Raw genomic sequence first — 6,461 nt, 5'->3', positions numbered from 1 at the left:
AGAAGTGGCACAACCTGACGCTGAGGGCATCTTAGTCACTCTGAAGAAGTCCTCCCAGGCTCTGAGCTCAAGTTAAAATGCTCCCTGCGCTAGGGCTGAGGGACCCGGTTCAGGTTTCAAGGATAGAGGCTGGTTGGTAACTTTTGGGAGCAGGTGCTGTTGAAATACCTTAGAAGGCATAGGTGTAGTTTAACTCTAGCAGCTAGCTAGATTTAGAGAGGAGATATAGGAGAGCCGGTGACCGCAAAAATGCTGAGGGAAGGTATGTTCATAACACAAGTAGGTACTATCTATCACTATCTACTGAGGGTAGGACACAGTGCTAAAAGCTTCCCGTAGTGACAACAGCTGGCGTGCTTGCTCTTATCTCCATTCAGGAGAGGAGAAGCAGGGGGCTCAGAGAGGCGGGGCCACCTGTCCAAGGCCACACAGCTAACTAGAGACAGGACCAAGATGCACTTTGTGGAGCGACCCTGGAGCCCACAGTCTAAACCTCAGCGCTGATGTCATTACCTAGGTGAAGCATGATGGAAAAGTGAGAATGCTGAGCTTCAGGTGACAGAGGAATACTGGTGGTTTTCATCCCTGATTGGGTATTAGAATAATCAAGAAACTATAAAATGTAGTTGCATCGTCCATAACACTAGAAATACTAATCCAGCAGACGGGGCCTAGCATCTCTACTTCTCGTAGTTTCTCAAATGACCCTGCTGCTGTGAGTTGAACATTACTGCTCTAGCTGAATATGGGTTTTGAGGCTCTCAAAACCCTTCCCATCCTTGACTCATTTCCAGTGGGCCCGATGCTACGATCCAAACCACCATGAAGCTGTTTAGGAATGGCTGGCCAGCAGAGCAAGGAAAGGCTTATATCATCTGGCTGGTTTCGGGTCCTGGCTCAGCCATGAACTAGGTGTGTGACCGTGGGCAAAAGGCTTCACTTTTCAAAGCCTCAGTTTCCTCAGCTTGAAAGTGGGGTCTGATTACGGTGGGCTCAAGGGGACACTCTGAGGAATGAAAGGATGAAAGGAAACATGTGAGTGAATAGCAGAGGAGCTTGGTAAGAAGAACCTGCCTCAGAGTAGAATTCTAAAATCTGAACAAAATCTATACCAAAAAAACCCCCCTCCAATTATTTGACGGCACTGGGAGAACACCCAACAGCAGGCAGAACTGAGAGGGAAGTCAGCACTTGAAAGACTGAGGCTGCAGAGGATTGAATTTGCATTTTTGTGACTTTTTGCCTGAGGCACTTTCTAATCTGCGTGGGAGGTGGGGATGTGTAGAAAGCACTGGTCTTACTGGTTGGAAGTGTCAAGAGTTCAGAATTCCAAGCACATTTCTGGGATTTTAAGGAGATCCCAGAAAGAAGTTAGCTGTAAAGGAGGTAAGTTGCAAATTTTGTGTACAAGCTCTGTCCAAATGCTTGGCTATCTACTGAATCACATGGATGTACAGAAGATGCCAGGGGTCCCAGTGAAATCAGCAGCTGAAGTTGATGACCTAATTTAAAATTTCAGCTGCTACCCTTTATAAGGGAAACAAAGTTTAGGGTTTGAATCCAGCCAAGTTAACTGCCTGTTTGAACAGGATTAACGTTTTGAGAGGAACATACTGGAATCCAAATTTCCTCCATGTATCGTTGATAATGTCTAGTGCACACACACGCAAATATGTGCTAGCTATGAAGGAACAGAAAACTGGCTCATACTCAAAACTCATTCTCAAAGAGAAAGAGTAACAACTTGTACGTTGGGATTAGCAACAAGGGTTTTAAAAGCAACCCTTATAAACCTTTTCAAGGCCTTAAAGGAAAGTATAGTCATAAGGAAGGAACAAAATCAATTTCTCCGCAGAGGAATTGAAACTATAAAACAGAACCAAGTGGAATTTAAAGAACTTAAAAGTACAATAACTGAAATGTAAAATAAACCTGAAACGTTTAGTAGAATGGAGGAAGGCAACGAAGGAAAAGTCAGTGAATTTGAAGGTAGATCAATAGAAATGACTCATTCTGAAGACCAGGGAGAAAAAAAATCATAACTGAAAAAATTAGGTGGAGCCTCACAGACCTGTGGGACAATACGAATAGACCTACATATCATATGTCATTCAAGTTTAGGAAAAGAAGCAGGGAGAATGGGGCATAAAAATAGTTAATGAATAGTTGCTCATGATTTGTCAAATTTAATCAAAGATAAATGTACAGATTCAAAAAGTTCGGTGGCCCTGACTGGTGTGGCTCAGTGGGTTAGGTGACATCTCGTGAGCCGAGGGATTGCTGGTTGGATCCTGGGTCACAGGCACATGCCTGGGTTATGGGCTAGGTCCCTGCTAGTAGGCTTGAGGGAGGCAATTGGCAACCGATCAATGTTTCTCTCCGTCCCTTCCCCTCTCTCTGAAGCCAGTGGGCATGTTGCCAGGTGAGGGGAAAAAAAAGAGAGAAAGAAAATTACACCTAGTACAGCGTATTCAAACTGCTGAGATCCAAAGATAAAGAGAAGAATTATGAAAACAGCCAAAGGAAAATGACATTATAAACAGAGGAACTATGACACAAATGACAGCCAACTTCTCACTGCAGACAATGGAGGTTAGAACCTAATAGACCAACATATTAAAGTGTTGAAAGGAAAAAACCCTCTCAAACCAGATTTCCACAGCCAGTGAAGATGTGCTTCAAACATGAAGGCAAAGTAGATACTTTTTCAAACATGAAGGCAAAGTAGATACTTTTTCAGGTCAACGAAAACTGAATTTGTCACCAGCAAACCTGCATTATAAGAAATTTCGAAGGAAATTCACAAGGGAAATGGCACCAAATGAACATTCAGATCTATAGGAAGGAATGAAAAACACTTGAAATGGGAAATATGTGAGTGAATAAAAAAACTATATATTTATTTTCTTCTCTTGATTTCTTTAAGAGCCATGTGACTGTTTAAAGACTAAAATTATAACATTGTACTGTAGGGAGTATAACATAGATGCATATAATTTATACGAAAACAATGACACACAGGTGAGAGTGAGGATAATAGGAGTTATAGTGTTGTGAAGTTCCTATATTTTATATGAATTAGTGAAATACTAATTTTAAGTAGATTGAGATAAGTTAAAGATTCATGTTGTAGTCATTAGAGCAAGCACTAATACAATTCAAGGAGAGAATATCTAAAGAAGCCAATAGAGGAATTAAAAGGCAATACAAAAATTATTCAATTAATCTAAAAGAAGGCAAGAAAGGAGGAACAGAGGAACTAGTTCCAGAAAAGATGGAACTAGTAGAAGGCAAATAGCAACATGGTAGAACTAGTCTTAAACACATCCATAAGTACATCAAGTATTAATGAACTAAACATTCTAATTAAAACACAGAAATTGTCAGACAAGGCAGAGAAGCAAGGTCCACGTGTATGCTGCCTACAAGACATATACTACTATATACATATATATATATGCCTTTTAAAAACTTTTTTTTAATTCATTGATTTTAGAGACGGAGAGGAAAAGAGAGAGAGAAACATTGATTTGTTGTTCCATTTATTTATGCATTCATTGATTCATTGGTTGATTATTGTATGTGTCCTGACTGGGGATTGAACCCACAACCTTGGTGTATTGGGACAATGCTCAACCAACTGAGCCATCTGGCCAAGGAAAGACACATGCTTTAAATAGAAAACCACATATAGGCTGAAAGTAAAAAAAAAAAAAAAAAGGGAAAAGATATAAAATAAAAACACAAATCATAAGAAAGCTGGAGTGATTATATTAATATCAGATAAAGTAGATTTCAAAACAAAGGCTGTAGCAGACATATTTCACAATGATAGAAGATGCAACTCATCAGGAAGATATCACAATTTTAATGTGTATTATTAACTTAATCACATACCTTCAAATACATGAAGCAAAAATGAATAGAATTAAAGGGAGAAGTAGACAAACTCACAATCAGAATCAGAGATTTTAATAACTCAATAATTGATACAAAAAATCAATTTCTAGACAAAATATCACTAAGGACAAAAGATCTGAACATTATGACCCGTTGACTTAATTGATGTTTATAGAACATTACACCCTAAAATAATAGAATAAAAATTCTTTTCAAGTGCAATAGAATAATCTCCAAAATAAGCCATATGCTGGGTCATAAACATGTTTTAACAAATTAAGAAATCTGAAAAGATTGAAATCTTACAGAATATATCCTCTGACCACAGCAAAATGAATTTAGAAATCATAACATTAAGATACCTCCAGAATAATATTTGGAAAGCCCCAAATATTTGGAAATTAAACATACTTCAAAAAAAACCCCACGGTATACTTAAGTAAGTTGAAACCTTATGTCCACACACAAAAAAACTGCACACAAATGTTTATATCCATTTTATTCATACTTGCCAAATCCCAGAAGTATCCAAGATGTCCTTCAGTAGGTGAATGGGTAAACAAATCCTGGTACATTTATTCAATGGAATATTAATCAGTGATAAAAAGAAATTAGCTACCAAGCCACAAAAAGGCATGGAGAAATCCTAGAAGTACATTGCTAAGTGGAAAAAGCCAATCTGAAAAGGCTACATACTGTATGATTTCAACTGTGTGACATTCTGGAAAAGGCATAACTATGGAGACAACATAAAGACTAGTGGTTACTACAGGTTGGGGGGAGGAAGGGGTGAGGAGGTGGAGCACAGGGGATTTTTAGGGCACTGAAACTATTCTGTGTGACATTAATGGTGACTACATATCATTATACATTTGTCAAAACTCACGGAGCTCTGTGACACAAAGTGAAATCCAATGTAAACTACGGATTTTAGTTAATAATAATGTGCCATCATTGGCTCATCGATTGTAACAAATGTACCAGACTAATACAAGATGTAAATAATAAGGAAAAGTGTGTGTTGGGGGAGAGAGAGTATATGGGAATTCTTTGTATTTTCCCATCAACTTTATTTTCAGTAAACCTAAAACTGTTCTAAAAAAATAAAGTATTTTTTAAAAAACCCATGATGAAAAACTAAACTGTGTAAGTGATCTGATGCCCAATAAACTGACCATGTGCCTGACTTCCGATTTTGTCTTCCCATAAGACATCTTTAATAGAGATTTCTCTGCCTTTAATGACTTTTTTTCTCAATCTGGGAGGGAGGGGGCTGGGAGAGGAGGCTGAAGTTGAGATGAAGGACGTAATCATGGGAATATCAGGCAAAACCAGTTGTTCTGAAACTTGGTTCACCTTCTCGCTCAGTCAAGCATTCACTCCACAATCTTTGAGCTTCTACCCTAACTTCTGTGCTGGGCACTGAAGATGTAATTGGCAAGAAGCCAGAGTCCTTTCCCAGAAGGCATTCACAGTCCAGTGGGAGAGAATGACAAGTAAACAAGCACTGACAGGTCACTGTGCTAAGTGTAAATTCAGGGGTCTGTGGGAGTACAGGGGAGGAGTATCTAACCAGCCTAGGTTTGGTCAAGTGAGACTTCCTGGAAGTCATGCCTCAAAATTATGAGCAGCAGTTAAAGGCAGTAGGAATGCCTCTTGGGCTTGGTCAGAGGTCTGAAAGTAAAAAAGAACATGAGCCCAATGGGAAGCTACAAGCAGTTCACTGTGAAGGGCATGTGTGTGTGCATGGGGGTATGAGGGAATGGAGGAGAGAGGTGAGAGAAGGACTGGAGGGACAGATGGGGACCTGGCAGACCTGAGCCTTTGACCCTCTCAGAAGCAGAGCCCAGGCAGCCCTGCCAGACCTGGCAATGCCTATTCCCTGGAGTCTCTGCCTAAGGCAGATGACGCGTCCTAGGGAGAGGCACCAATTCTCTTGGACACACTTAGTAGAAGGAGCGATCTTGTAATTACCTTGGTGATAATTAGAGGAACTTCCATTGTCTCTTTGAACAAACATTGCACAAGCTGTGGCCCTCTCACCCGCAGGGCCGAGGGGAGCCAATGCCTTTATCCCCTGCCAGGCACACCTGACTCACCAGCTGAGGCGCAGAGGTGCCATAGAGACACCCGGGACTGCTGTGGCTTGGAGCTGAGTGCTGCTGGAGGAGGGACTGAAAGTCACTCTTGAGTGTCCCAGGCTGGGCAGCCCCCAGTAAACCCGCAGTCTTCAGATTTGTTTCAGCCTGGCCTTCTGGGGGCACTTCAGAAGCTTGCAGAGATCCTGACCAAGACTTCGAGGTGCTTTCTACATGTGGGCAACCGTAGCTTGAGATGCTCAAGCCACCAGTCTCAGGGCTCACACTCTGTCATCCTGTGACTGTGGACATGGATTTCTGTGGCCTGGACACTCTCCCACCCCTGCCAAATGCTGTTTGGCTTCTTATATGGTGTGCAGTCATATGTTTTCCCAAGAGGCCCTTGGAGAGCCTATGGTTTAGATGAAGAGAAGAAAACCTTTCTTCTCATTTCTGGCCCCATACCTTCACTCAGACCCCCTC

Source organism: Pteronotus mesoamericanus, unplaced genomic scaffold (genome assembly GCF_021234165.1).
Source record: "Pteronotus mesoamericanus isolate MK-2021 breed Mesoamerican mustached bat unplaced genomic scaffold, CSHL_Meso_final scaffold_507, whole genome shotgun sequence".
Lineage (NCBI taxonomy): Eukaryota > Metazoa > Chordata > Mammalia > Chiroptera > Mormoopidae > Pteronotus > Pteronotus mesoamericanus.
This window is presented reverse-complemented; position numbering follows the sequence as displayed.